Raw genomic sequence first — 21,131 nt, 5'->3', positions numbered from 1 at the left:
TTCACGACACTTATTTTATATTTCCAAATCTCACACTAGGCACATGTGAGATGCAATTCATTTTGCCCAGTTCCATCTCCTATGTCAGATCTGGGCTTTCTTCCATCTCCATGTGGAGTCTCAACATGGTTGAGAGAGGAGAGGGAATTCTCTATGCTCCAGCAGCCATGCAGGAAGCTCCTTGGTAATGCTGGAGGATTACAATGCCTTCATGAACCCAATGAAAAGCTATATCCTTCCAGCTGTCTTTCCTGGATATAATATTCTAAAGTTCAGCAAGGGTGTATTCAGGCCCATGGACCGGTTTGATGCAAAGTCCATGCTCAGCTTTCTTAACAGGTGGTATGAGAGGTTTGGTCAATGAACCATTGAGCAAGGTACAATCAGCCTTCTTTGTTGTTAAACAGACCCTTGAGAGAAGTTGACTTTAGTGCCTTGAGAGAAATAAAAAGTTTTTACATGAAAAGCCTATATGCTAAGCTCCCATCATTCACAGTTTTATCATATATTAGTTATCTTTCTCAGTACTGTGACAGAACACCAAAGAATAATAACTGATAAAAGAACAAATTTAGTTGGGTCATAGATCTGAGGATATATTCCACCATGGAGGTGAAGGCATGGTGGCTGCAAAGATTTCCGACAGGGCAGTGTAAACTTGTTATTTGGTGTGTTACAGTTTCATGGCTGATATATTCTCAGAGCTTCCAGATGATAAGCAGAGGTGAGTTACAGTCTTCAAGCCCCAATCTGCAGTGACACACGCCTACAGTGAGGTCCCAACTTCGGAAGGCTCCACAACCTCTGGAAGCATCACAGGGTGGGACCAAGTGTCCAAGCATGAGCCTGTGTGGGACCTTTTTCCTCCAAATTATAACATCCCCCGCCCCCCCTGGCCACGAAAGGCTCATTGTGACTATCTCATGAAAATTGCTACAGATAAACTTCAGGAGTCTCTGCAGTTTAAATAGTTTTCACAATGTTATAAAGTCCAAAGTGTCTTTTGACTAAAGGTAAATTCATAATTGTGTATCCAAGCAAAATAGAATAAAATAAGAAGTTACATACATCCAATGTGCATTAGGGGAGAGGAAGCTTTCTTAATTCAAAGGAAAAGTTGAGAGGAAAGCAAGAAAAGCTTTGGATGAGAGCCAAAACTGCAGCACACCAAACGATAAGCCAGGGAGCTTCCTGTGCAGCATCCGAGGTCCTGACATCATTTGACATCCAATGGTCTTGGTTAACCCTTTCCCTCTTGAGTTGCCTCTTGTAAGATACATAAACCCTCTTATGAGCTGTCTTGGCTGAAGGTTTCCTCAGCAAATACACATATATTATGCTTCCAGAATCTTCAATCTTCTAAGGTTTCTGTGCACATTGATTTCTATGGGCAGCTCTTCAGGAGCTGCAGCCTCACTATATGTACGTATGTTGCCTTTAGTGTTACTCTGCAACCTCACCACCAGTCCCACAGTCTGGCAACTCTTCCCATCTGTACACCACACAAATGATGCCATATCCTGATTTCAGCTGGAAATGTATTGAGGATGCTCCTGAAGAATGGCATCAGTGGGCTCTGAGTGCTATATGGGTAAACCTGAGAAAACTTCCATATGTGATACTTTGGAACAGAATACCCCTTTGGGATAGTCTTTGTTAAGGAACTTGTGTTTCATGAACTGTCTCCCAATGGAAATTTAAAAAATGAGATTGTCCTTTTTTTTATTTTATTGAAAATAGTTTTTTTCTCACATAATATATCCTGATTATACTTTCCTTTCTCTCTTTTCCTCCCCTCTCCTACAATCCATATCCAGTGCCTTTTTTTCTCATTAAAAAACAGACAGGCTTCTATGGAGGTAATGATAAAATGAGATGAAATAAAAATAAAAAAGCATACAACAGAAACTAACACATTAGAATTTTACAAAACAAGCAAACAGTTTCTTCTTATCCTTAATGAGCCCAAGAGAAGGCACAAGAAATGGAGACAATTATGGGTGTTGTTGGCTTCCTTGGTTTGTGGTTTTCCTTCTAGTACTTAAGGTCATGTTCAACTTCCTTAGCAATCAGGGAAATGCAAATCAAAACAACTTTGAGATACCATCTTACACACCTGTCAGAATGGCTAAAATCAAAAACACCAACGATAACTTCTGCTGGAGAGGATGTGGAGTAAGAGAAACACTCATCCATTGCTGGTGGGAATGCAAACTTGTGCAACCACTTTGGAAATCAGTGTGGCAGTTTCTCAGGAAACTGGGAATCATCCTACCTCAGGATCCAGCAATTCCACTCTTGGGAATATACCCAAGAGATGCCCAATCATACTACAAAAGCATTTGTTCAACTATGTTCATAGCAGCACTATTTGTAATAGCCAGAACCTGGAAACAACCTAGATGCCCCTCAATGGAAGAAGGTATGGCACATATACACATTAGAGTTCTACTCAGCGGTAAAAAACAAAGACATCTTGAATTTTTCATGCAAATGGATGGAAATATAAAACACTTTACTGAGTGAGATAACCCAGACCCCAAAAGATGAATATGGTATGTATTCAATCATTAGTGGATTCTAGCCATAAACAAAGGACATTGAGCCTATAGTTCGTGATCCTAGAGAAGTTAAATGAAAAGGTGAACCCAAATAAAAACATGTATTTATCCTCCTGGAAACTGGAAGTAAACAAGATCACTGGGCAAAAGTTGGGAGCACAGGGGTGGGGGTGGGGTTGGGGGAAGGGGTTAGGAGGAAAGAGAAGGGAGAAAGGGAGGGTTGAAGAGTTTGGGGGAGTGGAATGGTTGAGATGGAGGAAGGGTGGATATATGAGCAGGGAAGAAGATATCTTAATTAAAGGAGCCATTTTAGGGTTGGCAAGAGACTTGGCTCTAGAGGAGTTTCCAGGTGTTTATGGGGATGTCTCTAGCTAGGTCCTTGGGCAGCAGAGGAGAGGGTGCCTGAACTGGCCTAGTCCCATAGCCACACTGATGAATATCTTGACTATCACCATGGACCCTTCATCCAGCGATGGATGGAGATAGAGACAGAGAACCACATTGGAGCATTGGACTGAGCTCCCAAGGTCCAGATGAAGAGCAGAAGAAGGGAAAAGATGAGCAAGGAAGTCAGGACCGTGAGGGGTATGTCCACCCACTGAGATAGTGTGACTGATCTAATGGGAGCTCACCAAGGCCAGTTGGACTGGGACTGAATGAGCATCTGATCAAACCGGACTCTCTGAATGTGGCTGGCAATGGGGGCTGGCAATGATAATGGCCCTGGGTTTTGATTCTACTGCATGTACTGGCTTTTAGGGAGCCTAGTCTGTTTGGATGCACACCTTCCTAAACCTGGATGGAGGGGGGAGGGCCTTGGACTTCCCACAGGGCAGGGTACCCTGACTTCTCTTAGAACTTGAGGGGAGGGGAGGAGATGAAGGAAAATGGGAGGAGGGGAGGAGGTGGAAATTTTTAATAAATATAAAAAAGAAGAAGAAAAGAAATGGAGAAAATTTGCACACTCGGGATGAGTGCATTGCACTTTTATATTCTACAGGCTTCTACAGGCAACATGCCTTCAAGATACTTTCGTCATCATCCCAATGATAAGTGCCTGGCTTCTCCTTAGTGGTTCTCATCTCTTTTGATTTATATTTTTGTGGTTGATTCTTTTAAAAAGTGTTTTGTCTATTCTTTGATAATTTCACACATGTATGCAACATAATTTTCCTCATTACCAACTCCCGTTGCTGCTCTGACTTCTCCCAGACTCTGTTTACCCCCATATTCAAATTTCTTCTCTTTATAACTCCCTGGGTCCAGTTACAGATACCTACATGTGCATAGACATAGACCCATCCACTGGCACATGGGCAGTCAAGAAGAGATCACCCTTTTGAAGAAAACTGACTCACCCAATCCCAACAGTCATCAGCTGTCAATAGCTCTCAGCTCGGGTTGGGGATTTGGGAGCCATTAGACTGATAACTGGCTTGATTTTATGCAAACCTTACCTTGGCAGTCAGTCAGGCTGTTCTGCGTTCATGAGTACAACAGCCCTGTGATGTCCAGAAGACACCATTTTGCACCAATCTTCCTTGACTTCTATCTCCTACCATCTTCCCATAGTCATCTCTTGAACAATTTTACCATCTTCGCCTAACCTGCTTTATCAACCAAAGTAACAATTTAAGTTCACACTCCTCTCTTGAATAAGCCATATAATTTTGAAATCTCTCTCTGCTCCTTGTTTGGGCCATTCTCGGTTTAAATGTGATCAAGGTAGTAAACAATTATGTTACAGCTTGAATTAGGATGCCGTAAATTTCTTTCACCAAACAAATTAGTTCACTGTGTTTGAATTCAGTCTCAGACATGTTTTCAGGACATAAGCTGAACAAAGCAATATTATTAATCAAAATGTGGCATGAATAATTTCTATCTTAATTTTCAATAAATCCCTCTTCCTAAGCTGTTCAAGCCTGGCCTTCAGCCTCTGTATATCTATTGTCATTGTGCTCTTCCAACTTCCACTTGATCTAATATAAGCTCTACTTAAATCTACAGCTTCTTGTACATGTGGTTCCAAATTCTACCACATTCCTTGTCCAAACTTGCTCCAATGGCTGATTAACTACATGGCGAGATTTATTACAGCCACAACTTCTCAGGATAAATACTCTATATGAGTCAGCTCTCTCAGTGTTAGGATATAATACCTAACAAAGACAAGGGAAGGGGGCTTAGTTTGCCTCATAGTTCAGAAGGTAATTCCCTCTTAATATGAAAGAATGATGGCTTGTGTGGCTGCATGCTGGCACGATCATATAATGTGGTTTGTTACACCTCGGCAGCAGACGGAAACCACAAGGCTAATGCCAGGGGAAGAACAGGGCTCTAGCCCTCAAGCCTTGTCCTCCAGTGACCCACAGCTGGGGCTGGTGGGAGACAGACAGGCCATGCAGAGAGAGCTTGGGTATAGAGTTCATTTAGTGGGTATTGGGAGAGTGTAAGGGTAGGGACATATGGGGTGGGGGAGAGAATAGAGAAAAGGGGAAGGAGGAGAAGGCAGAGGTTGCCTTTTCAGAAGAAGAAGGGACAGAGAGAGAATAGGGGAAGATTGGGAGTAGGTGGAGCTTGTCTTTTAAAGGGACAGGGTACCCAGGTGACAGGGCAAGTTATAATTATAATTATAACACTAATGGCCAAGGAATAAACAGATGAAGCTTATTCAACCAGAAACATTGCTTCTGTGGTCCAGGTCATAGAATCATTTTTGAAGTGTGAACTATTACTTCCCTGGAATTTTATGTCAAAACACCAGAACTGGCTTAAGTACTAGCAAAGTATGATCTCACAGTTCTGAAAACGGGAAGTCCCAAATCATCAAGGTGGAAGGTAGTTGTAGACAAGTCATCTTCTGAAGATCTCCACATCCTTTTATGGTGTTTTTGTTTGTTTGTTTCTGTGTCCTGACCTCCTCACCTTATTAGTCAGTGCAAGGGACAAACGCCCACTCTAATGACTTTATATTGCCTTAATCCCCTTAAAAATGCTTATTCCAAATACAGTCATATTCTGAGGTAATGGGACTAAACATTTCATGATAAGAGAATTGAAGGGACACAGTTCACTGGATAGCAATGTGTGTGGGTGTGGTTCCTTACTTCATCAGGAAGCTTCATCCAGTTGAAGAGTTTAGGAAATAACCTTCCAGCCCTCAGCAGCCTGTATTATGACTCAAATGAACAGCCCACATAGGGTTCTTTGTTTTTCTGGGCCTTCACAGACACATCACTAAAGGATCCCTCACCCTATGGACTTCTTTCCTGGTAAAGGTCAGGCTTTTAGTCTCCCTCCCCCTGTAGCTCAGCACAGACTGCAGACCTCTGGTCTGTCTTCTGTGGCTTACAACATTCTGAAAATGAGAAAGTCAGTTAGAGAGACTCTGGTCCCTTTAGAGAACATGGAAAATAAGAACAGGGAGAAGCCAGACTCTTTTTTTATCACAGACACTGCTTTTAAAAATTCCGTGCATTGACACTTTTGGCAAATGATGAATAGTTATTATAGAAATTTTAGAGAGTACAAACAAAAGAATGGAAGGAAAAGACATCACATGTGCTAGCTGTACTTACCAGCTACATCTATTCATTATCTCAGGGGTGGGTATATAGTCAAGCCATTGTTTTGTGAGGATGTTCAGAGGAAATCCCCATTCAAAACCATGTATACATGTATATGCATTTCACAGTAAGAAGGTGGCCTACTCAGGGTGATATCCTAGATGTTGTAGCTCACTCCCATCTGTAATTAGAAATATCTTTAAAATTCTGTTGATGGCTACATACTGTTTTGTCTAATAGAGTAAAATCATTCAATCATTCCGTTAGCAGTGAACATTTATGTCAACAGTTCTGTATAACTATAATAAATCTTGTTACACATAAATCTCTAAAGCCAAGTTAAATTATCTATTATGATATATTTCCAGAAATTCAGCAACTAGATCAAGGACCATGAATAATTTTAGGAAAAACATTATTCATTGGGACTTACTTTTGGATAATTCTGTACCAATTAGAAAAGTGCCCAGAATAAATGATGATGCTCACCTGCCTGAAATTTCAAAGGAAATGACAGATTTATTAAAAGAAAGAAGGAAGAGAAAGAACTTGAAAAAAAAAGAAGAAAATATGAGAAGAAAACAAGAACTTTGAATTTGTTAAGCAAAATGTCACACCTGAATATTTTAAAATTTTGAGTATATTTTCTTTGTTGATCTGTTGAGGAATTTTCCACTGGCAGTTCAACCTCTATAAGTAATTATTTGGCTGTTTGTCTATTGGAAATAATTTTGGAAATAATCATGTACTCCCTGGTATATAGTTCCTTAATTTCTTTTCTTTCCTCCCTCTTTTTCACCTCAGTTTGTTATATACTTTGAAGGAAATTCATAGTAACATTTCTTCATTTCAGTCATGTTTTTTACTTTGCCCACATGTGTGACATTCTGAGCTGTTGCATGAGCTTTCTCTTGGCTCTGTGGATGTGGGAAGAGGTTCTCGATGTCTGGGCCCAAGAGTATTATTTATGATTTGGAGTAGTTATCAAATATCTACAACTTGTCGTATATTTTCTCTCACTGATTATCTATGTAGAAAGTCCAATTTTCTTCCTGATAGTAAATATACTTCTTTTCAAAAGCATAATAAACAATAGCAACATAGCAAATATTCTTCTTTAAGAAGTAAGCAATAGCAACAAACCCACTGCTACTTTAATATGTCATGTTTCAGCATTTTCAATTTAATTCTTCCTTGATTTATTGTCACATATGATATGCAGAAAGAGTTTAATCAGTTTTCATCAATTAAGTCTATGAATTTTCAGTCCCATTTATTGAAGGTATTATGATGTCCTTGATATTCATTTAGGTCTTCTCTTAGCATTTGTTTCTGGGAAAACAAATCTGTTCCCAATATTTAGATCTTTGATTTTTCTGTTGGTATCACAGAAATTTAGTTCCAATGGGTCTCAGGATAGATGTTAATCACTGTTCAAACACATTTCCACTCTTTTTTCTCATTCTTTGGATTTTGCTTGATTTCCTGATCTATGAGACTGTAACTTGGCCAGATGTCAATAGATGAGAATATTAACCAGATTGCAGAGAGAAGCTGGTGAAGAATAAAGATGCTTCTGGAAAGAGGCTCAACTGAGGACTATTGGACATGGTTGGGTTGGAGCCACAGTGGGAGAGAAGGTTCTTCTGCAACTGCTCACTGGGGTCTGCCCACAGTTTTGTCTCTTGATTCTGAGTGCCCTTAGACTTTAAACCTTGTTTTTGTGCTGTTTTATCTTCACAGTCCCTAGCTACTGTCTCAGAATAGTTAATTTTGTCATTACCTCTGGATCACCTTAGACTTCTAATCTCACACTATCTAGTACACGTTTTTTCCACTGGTCAAAAGTTTTGCGATTCCGTTGGTCTTTTATAGCAGCCTCAAACAAGTGACAAGAGATATTTAATGGGTGGAGAATGCAGCTGAACATTTGAATTTTACACTTAAAAAGGTAAATTAAACAGCTAATGGCTATCACATAGTGAGAATTTGATTCCTTGCCAGGTCATGCTGCTTGGCTCTTGAAAAAAGTCATCTGTGTAGAACTCAAGCAACCCAAATAAACACTAGCATCATCTATTTTCTGGAAATGGTCAGCATAGTCATTCCATACTGCCAGGAAGAGAACAGTGTTTTGACATAGAGAATGATGATGTCCAAGGCACGCACTAGTGAGTCAATGTAGAATAGCATTGATTAGAAGCTAACTGTGCACAGATCAACACACGTGCATGTACAAGCTCTACCATTAGCACCACCCATAAGTGTTCTTAGTCCTGTTTCTCTTCACTTTGCTCTTATCCAAACCCTTTTTTATGTCACTCTTACTTCTGCTCCAATCCTTTAAAGAAATGTTTCTCATTCATCAGGTTGCTCAATGAAAAACATGCTGTTTGTTTACATTGACATCTCAGAGAGGTTTGGCGTGCTGATTGCCTTCTTGACATACAATCTCAGAAGGGAGACTTTGACTCTGCTCACTCTGTCTTTGGAGCACCATGAGTACATACTTCTTCATGTGCACTGCTCCCAAATTCACTTTCCTTCCCCTGTTCTCTATCTTGAAATATAGACTGTTCAGCTAATAAGCAGATGATTGGATAAGTGTTGGACAATGTGAGATTAGGAGTGTCACGCAACTCAGTGATAATTAAAGTTCAAGAAATTTTGCAAGACATTCAAAATATGGCTACTCTATGATAGCAGCCAGAATATACAAAATAAATGAAACACCAGAGAAGGGTCTAAGTGCCAATGGCACTTGGAGTCTTGAGATTAAAACAATGGGCAGTCCACACTGAGCAGCAGCTAACGGGCACATCCAGCTGACCAGCTCAAACCCAACATTTCCAAGAATAGAAGCCTCCATTTTCTGTGTTCCACTGAATTTTGTTACTCTAAATGTTCCATTCAGAAACTAGAGGACACCATTGGTGGGGGAGAATTGTCTGTATTCTGTCAATCATGGTTTAAATAAATGCTGATTAGCCAGGCAGGAAGTATAGGCAGGGAAACTAGACAGGAAGTAGAGATGATGCAATGAGAACAGGAGAATTCTGGGAAGGAGGAAGCTGATTCCTCCCACTCCTGCCCAGACCCCCAAGAAGCAAGAAGTGAGCTGCCCTGCTGAGAAAGATACTGAACCATGTGGCTAGCATAGATAAGAACAATGGGTTAAAATAAGATACAAGAGCTAATATGTTGCCTGAGCTAATGGGCCAATCAGTTTTATAACTTATAGAGATCTCTGTGTGATTTCTTTGGGGCTTGCCGGCTGGGGTACTGGGTGGGACAGAAACCTCAATAAGCAGGCCCTATTTGTATTACATACCATGAAGTCCTCTTTCCTCCATGGTACTCCAGTATGGACCCCTCTATCCTCTATCCATTTTAAATTCTTCAGAAATTTTTCCTTGCATTTAATACAAAAAGCAAAGCTCTGCAAGGTGTCAGTGTTATTGAGGGTCTGGGCTCCACTCAAATAACTGGCCTTTTGTTTCTTGTGTCTTCCCCATTGGTTTTGTACCTCAGGGCTACTGGGAACCCATACTGTACTGTCTTCTCTTTCCACCTCTTTACTCTATGCCCACACTCCTTCACCCCTTTACCACTGCACAGTGGCTGTTTCTGGTCAATCCTGAAGCAAGGCAGGCTGATGGAGTAACTCAGTGCCACTTAGACTGCAGTGCCTGCTTGTTTTCTAGTTAGGAATTCCCTGAGGATGCTACACAGCGTGCTCAAGGAGTGTGCATGTTTCCTTTAAGTCAGACGTGTTTTGTTGGGTTCTGAGACAAGCATCCTGCAGCACTGAAGAGCAGTTCTTTAAAATTCACAGGCTTTTTAGCTATCCCTAAGATACTCAATATGTTTATAACCTGGGGCATAATATGACAAGAATAGATTATACATGACATTTACAAGAGGATGTTTTCAAATGCAGTGAAAGTCCTTGACATAATGCTACCCAAAGACTGATAATCACTGCTGTGCTCAGGTGGTCAGAAGGAGATTTGTTTTCCCTAACACACTTCTCTGGTTGTCCCCTGTACAGGGCTCATACCACTGTCTTTGTGCAGTCCTGTTCTGCTGGGGCAGCCTTGGGCAGTGGGCATGACAGAAGCCAGATGGCCCTCTGGAAAGAAAACTCCTAAGGCAGTTGTCAAGTCGGTTTTCTGAGGAAAACTCAGTGATTAAAAAAAAAATACTCAGCTCCAGAAAATGGTTTAGAAATTTTAAAGCTATAAGTTTCCCAATTGAAGAAACAAGCCTTGGTGACATACTTGAAACTCCCAGCTCAGCAGCAGAGAAATTACCACACATAAATGTGGTTTCTGTGGATAGTTGGTTAGTATGCATGTACACTATAAATACACCTGCAGAAGGAGCCATAGATCATAAACAGTAGACTTAACAAATATGGCAGGCCACTGCGCTTCTTCACTTGGAAAATACGCATGCTGTATTTCAAAAGAATAGTTTCTTCCTGATAGGCTGGATGGGTCATCTGGTAAGAGCACGTGATGCCAAGCCTGATGACCTGAGTTCAATCACAGGAACTCACTTGGTAGAAGAAGGGAACACACAAACATGCAAGTTGTCCTCTGACCCCCACAAGCTCAATATGGCAAGTATATACTTCCTTCAACACAAACTAAATCACAACTAAATAAGAATAACACTCCTGGCAAAGCAAAAGAGAAACACTAATATTCATCTAAAAATTATTTCATGTTATTGAAATATACAGATAAAACAATTTTATAATGACTTCTTTTGCATTTTCAAACTTTCAAAATAAATTTTTATAATTTGCTAATTCTAGCTTATTAATATTACTCATTATTATTTCTGTTGCCATTTTGAGACAGTGTCTCATATGGCCTAGGTAGGCCTTGAACTCACGTAGCTAAAGTTGAGTTCTAATTTTTCTGTTTCCACCTCCCACAGGTTGGGATAATAAGCATGCACCACCACACTTCACACATGACTACTTTTTTGGTTGTTATTTTTTAGATTCATTTATTCTTTATGTATAAGTTTCTTTCCTGCTTAAAAGTATTTTTGTGTCTGTATGAATTCAGATGAAGGAGCCAAATCACCTGGAAGTAAAGTTACAAATGATTGTAAGCCACCATGTGGGTGCTAGGATTAGAACCTAAGTTCTCAGAGAGGTATCTCCAGCCAGATGTAAGAATTCTCAATTCCTAAGGTTTCTTTCTACTTCCTTTGTGATAGAAAACCTGAGTTAAATTTTTCTTAAGTTTGGGTTAATAGGAATCTTCAAAATAAAACATGCTGTTGCAATAGGAATTTTTCTTCTTAATGACATATCTAGGTCCATTCGAAAGTGGCTTCTTGTTTTGCAAATAGGCTCGAGCAGACAGCCACAAAAACTCTTGCCAAAACTGAAACCACAGATTCACATGCTGGGGAGCCTGAAGGAAAAGCGGCTCTGTTTGGCAGGTTTGTCGGGCGTGCTAAAGGAACAGTGAGACCAGATGACAGGTTCTGGTTCAGGAGGCAAATGCAGCCTTGGGGCGGGTGTGTCTGAGTCCCAGCATGTGTTGGAGGAAGGCTTAGCTCCTGTGGGAGCCTCCCTTTTGCCCTGGGTTTGCCTTCCTGAAGCTGTGAGGCTTTCAGTTTGCCAACCCCCACCTCCGCCACAACATTTTCATTTATCCTGAAACTAAATCAGTTTGAAGCTAAACATATTTTAAAATGTCAGCCTACCTATTTTGTCCACGGGATGAGAAACGCAAGATTCTCAGAAAATGCCATGTTTGGTTTGGATTTCGTCCTGGAATGTGAAATGGAACAAATGTTAAATCCTCAGGGTGCCTTGAAGATCAAATGGGGAAGGGAGTGAAAGTGATTGGTGAGAGTGATCCGATGTGTTTCCCTGCCTCTCGTGATGGTTGCTAACTATCATCACCAACATTATTACAATTATCAGATTGTGTGCTAACATACATAAAACTTAGAGCACTTGGAATCGGGGAAAAAAAAGGAAAAAAAAAATGAAGGTTTCTCAAAATACCCAGAGTGAAGATGGTGTGGAAATATTCCTATTACAAAGGGAAAGATAAAATGGAAAAAAAAATACCAGTAATTCTCAGTACAGTGGAACTCCTTGTCCCATACAGCTATCAAGCAAAAAGTTCCCCTGCATTCCCAGTACCAGCTTTGCTGTAAGGTAGGCCAGGGGAACTGGTTGGTAGGTTTTTACATGGAGCATCATGATTTAGCCAATTCTCTCTTCTGGTCTGATTTGAGACCGTCTGTGGAGGACTAATGTCACCATGTACCCATGTGTGCGCTTGACATTCTTGACTGTAATGAAGATGCTATACTACACACATCCCTGATAGCTGGTTCAACCCACGGAAACAACCTGAGCAGTTAAACCTGAAAAGTACCATTTTATATTCACGACGGTGGGCATTAAAGTTTTAACGTTAGAAGTTCCCTGCTGACTCACGAGCTGGAGCTCTTTGTCGCTGGCTGGCAGCCTTGTTTTGGGAGGTTGTGGAAACTTTGGGGTAAGAGGCATGTTGAGTGGAGGTGGGTAACTAGGGTGAGACTCTGAAAGCTAAACCCAACCCTTCTTTCATATTCAGTTGCATTCTTTTTATCTGACATGATATAAATAAGCAAACCATAAGCTCCTCCCACAAGCCCCTTCAGTCTTCATGTCTTCTCCACCACGAAACTGTGACCCAAGCTAGACCTCTCCTCCAGCAAGTTCTGTCGAGTTCCCTGTCACGTTGATGAGAAAAGTCACACATATGGGGGATTTCTCTCTTCTAGTATCACAAGTGCAGTGTGTTTTATATCTTGTTTTCCTAATATTTCCCAATAAAAACAGAAAAATGCTTTCCTGGGGTGAGTGTGAAGATGAATTGTCTTGAGGCCCCAAACAGTTGCCTTTATCAGATGTAACCCTCTTAAGTTTAGCAAAATAAAATAAAGAAAATAAAAATAAAAGAAAGAAAGAAAATTGGTAGCCTCCTCCTTATTATTAATATGTGGTTTCCCTTATTCAGCTATTCAGCTAGAGGAGAATCTCTTTAATGGGAAAGCAAGAACAACATGAAGCAATTTGGGAATCCATTGGCGTGGCTGAAAATCCTGCATACAAACAAGTGCTTGCAATGCTTGTGACAGTCACACTCTCAGTTGACCAGATGGGCCAGAGACAGGGTTTTAATGCCACATATTCAGTAAAATGGCTCTTGAGCACCACTGGAGAGAAGTCCCAAGCAGAAGGTCATGACTAGAAGTCAGAAGGTCTGGATGGTTGGGGACTTAGTGAGACATTGAACAGAGCACTAGTTGGAGCAAGCAGGTGTTAGTCAGAAGGTGAGTTTGTGAAGCATATATTGACTTAGGAATGATTTATTTTAGTTTTTCTCATTGTTTTGTAATTTTTATAATTTTTAAATATACATATATATGATGTACAGTGTGATGTTTTCATAGTATTTATTTGCTGTGTAAGGACTAAATCATAACTTCATATGTCTATTATTCATGAACATTTTAAAGTAATTTTCAATAATAAAGCATATGACTATTACCTTTCTAGAATTGGGTTTTTCCTCATCGACAAACTTGGAATGACAAATTTTCATTACCTTACCCTACTTTGTGAAGATAAAATAAAATCATGTGCCTTATGAACGCCACAAACCCTCAATCTCTAGTTTCTATTAGTTATGAGTAGAGAAGTAAGAGAATCTATTATAGCTTTTGTGACAATTTGTGGGCTTCTCAAAGGCACGTGACTCAATTAATCAACAGGGAGCATTAGGGAAGATGCTGCTGATGAGGGAGAAAAGCTTCATCCAAGAGTGAGCTGTGGAAGGAGAACTCTGGGTTTATGAATTCTGTAGTCACTCTGTTCCATTCCTTTTGGACTTTGGATGTATAGTGCTTTCCTGCTTTGCATCATTGTCTGTACAGAGGAATAAGTCCTTGTCTTTTGGTTATTATAATTTCCACAGGGAAATTCCAACCTGTGTATCACAGGAACCTAAAAGTGTTTCATTGTTCTCAAGAGAAAAAAAAAAACTCAAGAAAATAGCAGTTCCAGAAAGGTGCTTTTCAGGTGGCATACATAATCTCTTTAAACTTCCTTATTCTTAAAACAACAATAACTCAGGACATAGACATGATCTGTTTGTTTGTTTGTTTTTCCACAGTACCAAGTAGAATTTTACCATTGTAACCTTAACAACATAGAGATAACCACCTTCAGTTTCAGGCTCCATCCTAACCACTATTTCCAAGAAATGTCTTTCTTGTTTGTTATGGCCCGGAGTCTACTGGAATATTTATCTTCTTCTCTACATAGATGGTTACTGGCATGTCAAACTTTGATATGTGGGGAACTTCCATTTCATTCTAGGGATTTTACAGACTGGAGAAACAGTCCCAATGTCCCATGCTGCACATCTCTCAGAGTCTGACCAGGGAGGAAGCCTGTGATCCATGCAAACACAGCACAGAAGGCTCCTAACCAGGCTGAGCAGATTAGACCCAGAAGTAAACAGAGCTGCAGGAAGAGCAACAGCCAGGCTGGCTGTCATCTTCCAGTGAGTTTAGGGATCAGCTTAAGTCTCTGTACCTCGCAGCTGCACAGTGGAAAATCTTTTAAGGGCAGAAAAGTGCTAAAAATCCCTGCTCGTTTATTGTTTCTTAAATACAGAAGAAGGGCATTAGTTGAGTTTTCTGGTGTTTTTTTTTTTTTTTCTTTTTTAATTAAAAGAGTTTTCTGGTGTTTTGACTAAAGTATCTAACTCACAGCTTAAAGGAAGAATGATTCATGGCTTCAGATGGTTCAATCCATTATGGAAAAAAGTAGTAAAATATCTCAATTCACACGATGGCAAGCCAGGAAGCAAAGTAATATAGGCAGTAGTCATGGATACTATGCCCTCCAGGACCCACTCCAATGACCTACTTCCCACAGCCAAGTCCAACTTCCCAAAGTTTCCAGAATCTTCCAGAACAGTGCCACCACTAGAGAGACTAGTGATTAATTTTCTTGTTGTGTGGCCAAGTATCTGATAAAAAGCGAGGTACATCATAGTTACATTACTGTTGCTGTGATAAAATAGCCTGACAAAGGCAACTTTAAAAAGAGAGGCTTTATGCTGGCTCACAGTTCAAAGATACAGTCTATCGTGATGGGAAAGTCACGGGAGCAGGGCCATCTGTAGGGAAGAAGCAGAGAGCTATGGGTAAATTCACACCTGCTAATGCTTGTCTCACATTCTTCAAATTATACAGTCCTGGGTCCCCTGCCCGGGAATGAATCCAAACATGATTAGGATGGGTCTTGCCACATGGCAACATCATCACAATAACTAGTCACAAGTATGTCCAGAGTCCCAGCTCTCAGGTAATTGTAGATCCTCTTAAGTTGACAACACCAACAAACACAAGTCTGTAGGATTTCTTTTGGCATACTGGTTGGTGGTGCACTCCATCATGGTCAGGTAGGCATGGCAGTGGGAAAGACTCCTGACTCTAAGAGTGTATGAAGTTGTTTGCTCATATCTCAATGGACCAAGAATCAGAGAGGGAAGCATTTTAGTGTTCACACGGCTTCTTCCTTTTTATCTTTTAATATAGTCCAAGACCCCATTTCATGAGATGATGTTACCCACTCCACATTTGGCAGAGGTCTTCCCTAGTCAGGTAAATCTCTCTAGAAATGCTTTCTCATGTTGGTCGAAAGATCTGGCCCTCTTATGCTCTGGGGATTTCTTAATCAAATCAAATGAAAGTCACAACTTCATATAGTTCAAGAGTTCAAACATGAGTCCACAGTAGACATTTCTTACTCAAAACTATAACACGACAGAACATTGTAGCATAGAGACAGATGCCATTCTTCCATTTTCATCTGGAAGAGTCTCAGGCCCTGAACAGACAGGGATAACACAAGAAATACGATGAGTAGAGCCTTGTGGAAACCTAGGATCTGAGATGCAGTTGTAGGATCAGAAGAGAAGGTGCCAGAAATTGACACGATCCCCAGTCATTTTTCTTCCACCATAAGCCTGCATTTGGCTATTGTTTGGCAGATGTATCAGGGAATATCTTCTATATAACATCTAGTATGAAGCTACATAAAACTTAACTGAGCTTCAAAGGCAATGTATTGACCAACACTACAGAACCACAGAGTCATGCAGCCCCTAAGTACCAAGGACTAGTCGTCTCAGAAATCGAGTTCTTGTCCAACACATGCTCATGTAGCTTACTACCCCCCTCTCTCTCTGGCCTGTGACGTCAGAGGGGTTGCCTATTGAATAGACTTATAATGGATCATATATCATTTATAAGAAAGATATTCTACCTATTGCCAAACTTATAAAGACAAAACTCTTTGTTTTTATATGAACCCTTGGGTCTGGTTGAATAGAGCCAATTCAACTGATCCCTTGGAACATGCAGGTTGCTATGGCTGGCTCAAGCCAACAAATCATCTTGCTGCATCTTTTCCCACAGCAGTGGAATGCCTGTTTTCAGCATGTAAGAATGACTTTCAAAAACCATGATTTCAAAAATAAAACGGTTCAACTTGGGGTTCTTTGGAAAAACCTCTCCTTTGTTAGCCAAACATAGAGGCAGTATATCTAGAATTGGTGTAGCAGAATATTAACAGAAGAATTTTAAGCCAGATCCTGTTTTTAAGCTTTGTGATCTGTTTTGAATTGGTTTTGCGGGTTGATTCTTTAATTGATGAAGAAAAGTAGTGAAGCCGTCTCCGAGACAAGCAGTCTTCAATGGGGGCCATCTCTCTAGCTAACAGATTGCCTGCTATCCATGTGTGCTTGATGAGCTCCCATCCTCTGAGGGGTAAAGGGGTTCTGGGGACGAAGTAACTTATGACTGTGCATAAGTGACGCAGGCAGAGCAAAAACATGTGAGGTCTCTAATCCATGAGGCAGTGTCTTTCAGCTTTTCAAACCCAAATAATGCTCTTCAGAACACAGAAAGGTAAGATTTAAAAAATGCTAATATATACATGCCCCAGTTTTTCTCCTCCAGTACCACATCACTGAGGCCAATCCAGAGTGTGACCTGATCTGTTTTTCCCCTTCCACACTTCTCTCTTCCACATTTTGGAGACCAGGCAAAACACAAAGAAGAAAAGGCACAAGGCAAATACCTTAATGGAGAGACAGTTTTCCTCAAAAATTCTCCTGCTCGCGGCTCTTCTGTATTACACATAGCAATATTTAATTTGTTTATATAGAAACTTCTAAGGCCTAAGTGTAAAACCTTCACAAAGAGCCAGCGTCCATATGACAACCGCTTGCAGCTTACATTTTATGCTGCAATATATGGTGGGAGCTGTTCATAGTTTTTACAAGAAATATGTTACTGGTATCTTCTTCTGGCAACTAAGGAGTTTAACCATGAAGACTTGTGTATGGAAAGGCATCTATTTCACTCAGTGGAAAGGAACATCTTTTTGTTTGAATCAGTGTCAGCAGCCAGCCCATAAAAGGCAACAATATATAAAAAGTGTCATAGACTTGGCTTCAGGAAGTTAATTAATTTAGTCCATTTGGGAACAGATGACAAGGCTTTTTTTCTTCCTAAACATTCATTGATCCTCTTAAAATAGTGCTGACGCAAGAGGAAGTGACTCGAGTGGATAGCAGATAGAGCTGTGGCACAGGTCAAGTCTTCGGAAGCAATACAGGCCATCATTAGCATCAAGCCGGCTCAAATTAAAGATGCCTGCATATATTAACAGTAAACAAATCTAGATGTTGCCTTCTTTTGGGAGAATTAAACGCATGAATACAAGCTTTTCAAAACACTTTTTTATTCTCTTTGGTATAAGCAACTGTCAAGTTCGGGTTCCCTTTGCTGAGGTCAGCAAAGACTCACTGGAGAAGTGGCAGCTGAGATCTTTGCAAAATAAAATAATAAGTCAGGAAAACACAGGCATCAGGCTGGACACATGCCGAGGGTTGTTCAGCAACAGCCAGGGAGCAGGAGTCGTCACTCTGTGGTCTCAGCCTTGTTGAACTGCACGGAATAAGCTTGCAATGAGCTTGTTCTCTTTCGTTAACTCCCACTGTCAGCAATGTTTACAGTTCCGGTGTTGAATCTGTGTACCCGTGACTGAGGGGGTCCTGTTCCAGATCCAGAGGGCAGGCAGGCATTGTGCCTCATGCACCAGCTAACAAATGCCCCCATTGTATCTCTCCCAACTTCCACACCACTCAGGTAATTTCCTTCCAGAATAGTTTAATCAAAATCTAAGACTTCATGTTAATTCTAAGAAATGATTGACAACCTTTAAAAATATAATTGCATACTATTATACTGCTTGAGTAAATTGACAAAAATGTGTGTATAATGTATTGTCAGCTTTATAATAACCTTGCCACTTACCTACCCATCACTGAGTTTCAGCAATTACAAACCCAAGCCAATTTGTTTCATTGGAAATCTCACATAACATCTTGTTTGCTTCCCACAGTTATATTTGAAGGAGTTTTGATATTTAATTTATAGATGTTTTGGGGTCTGTGTCTATCGATAGAAGTATTAAAATTATCTGACTATAAATATGTATGTATGCATCTTTTGTATGCATATGTAAAAAGGCATAGGACCCCAGATTATTTCTTTAAAATTCCGCATGTTTGAAGTAATACATTTGGTTGATAAACATATCTTGTAAATATCGTTTTTAATTTAAATTTAATTTTTTAAAGGTCCATAGGTGAGTATTTTATTTTCATTTCCACTTCTCCCTCTCCCACCTCTAACTTCTCCTATATTCCCTCCACAAAGTCTCAGATTCATGGCCTCTTCTTTATTATTGATTATGTATACATTTACATATGTCTATGTAAATGCAACCTCTTGAGTCCTGGTCATGTTATTCGTATATATGTCCACTTGAGATTGTAGTGCCAACCAGCAACGATTAATTGCTTATAGCTCCTTTATTCAGGGATGAGGCTTTGTGAGATTTTCCCCATCCGTGTTAGCTTGTCAGTTGGTGGTGTTACTATTTAGGTCCTGCTTAGGCGGGACATTTCCTGGGCTCAGTTTCCCTGTCATATATAGAATATTTTGTCTTGCAGCAGACATAGCAGTCCTCTCATTCTCCTACTCTTTCTTCCCCTCTCCTGTAATGGTTCCTGAACCTCAGGTGTATATTGGTTATGTTAGTTGTATCACAAAGGTTTGGTGATACATGGTCAGCTGTTTTCTGCACTCAACATTGGCTCGCTGATTCAGCTAGATTAGCTGATCAGCAAACTAAATGAATCCTCCTGTCTTCACCTCTATGGAGCCAGGATTGCTGGTTCTGGGTTTGAATTCACATCCTCAGTCTTACACAGCAATAGCTTTATCTACAGAGCTAACTTCCCAGTCTGTGTTTATATCTTGAGTAGTATTTTCTTTATATCAAACCCCAAATGGCATATTAAGTAGGGTTAATTTGAATTTTGCTAATTTTAAATCATATCCTTGCACAAATTTGTTTTTTATTGGATATATAAATAGAATACATTTATAAGCAGCTTAAAATTTATGTATTTATAAAATTTTATATATTATATGCATATAATGTATCGTATCTATTAATATTAATGCTGTGTTATCAGTTATTTAAATCAAAACTGTAAGTCCCTGAGGACTTTTACTTTATTTTAAAGGCATTTGTATAACACTCACATTCAATAACTACTGAATTTGAGGTCTAGTAATAGAGCTCATGGGAAGAGTATTTGCCTAGTATGCATAAGGACCTGTGTTTAATCCCCAACACTACAGACACATGTACAAAAGAAGCACCAGCTAGCAAATACATTTCTACCTACACTTAGTCAATGGCAAGAACTGCAGTGTTAGTCACATCAAAATTTAGCAAAGAATGAAGAGCAGTTGTAAGCAGAACTTTTAGAAATATGATTATTTAACCGCTTGTAATAAGCACTTATTGAGACTGTCTTGTATGCTATAACACTTCTCTGAGGTTGAAAGGTGTCAAGTCAGAACTGAATATGATGTTATAGTATGGTGGCCCCAGCAGGTTATATGGTACCTCATGAACTGAAAGATGTCTAGGAAGTTCAATTGCAAGGAAACATTCAACAGGTGAATGTATTGTCAAAGACAATCCAAATACATAATATAGGTCAGATATGTAGATAAATGACTCATGACCGGGAGAAGAAGAAAATGTGATAATCCTTCTCTATCCTCTGCATCTAAAATTCCAGGGAGAAGGAAGCCGAAAACTGCTTCAGTTATTGAGAAATGATCATATTTTAAAATGAGAGGGTAAACTAGAATGTACTAAAGTGTGATTTAAATAATCATTACTCAAGTGAAGGAGACTTTTAAATTACCAATAAATATGCAAATGCTAAGTTGATTCTAGATGTCATCCATGCCATAAGTTAAGACTTGAAGTTAATGAAGAATTCCCTTGTCTTGATGCCAATTAAGTGGAATTAATCTAATTTTTTCACTTAGGAGTTAGGAAATTGGACATTTTTTTTCCCCAGTGGGGAGGTGAGCTTGTGTCATTAATAGCTTCATTTGAGAAAAGCCATATATCTATTGTTCTCAGTTGGTCTTTAGGATATGTGGCATTTTTATTTAAATTACTTAAATGCTACAAATTTTAATTCCCTGTTCCTAAGTAGATGTAGTCTCATTACAGAAAAGATTTGCTTTGTTAACTGGGCAAATGTCCCGCTAACTTTTTCTATTTGTAGAATTAAGCTCTTATTTGCATATTAAGATGTGTTGAGGCTCTACAGCAATGAAATCCACTTAATTTTACTTAATCAACACATTCACAAAGTTGTTAGACCATAAATCTTGGTCGTTATTATTTTAGTAGCAATTTTTAACACATACACCTTCCTAAGAGTGTTGACTTAATATATGATATGACATCTTAAGAGAAGTACAGATAAAGCACTCTGGGAAGTATTTCAACATG

The sequence above is a fragment of the Chionomys nivalis genome, chromosome 13 (assembly GCF_950005125.1).
Source record: "Chionomys nivalis chromosome 13, mChiNiv1.1, whole genome shotgun sequence".
NCBI classification, from domain to species: domain Eukaryota; kingdom Metazoa; phylum Chordata; class Mammalia; order Rodentia; family Cricetidae; genus Chionomys; species Chionomys nivalis.
This window is presented reverse-complemented; position numbering follows the sequence as displayed.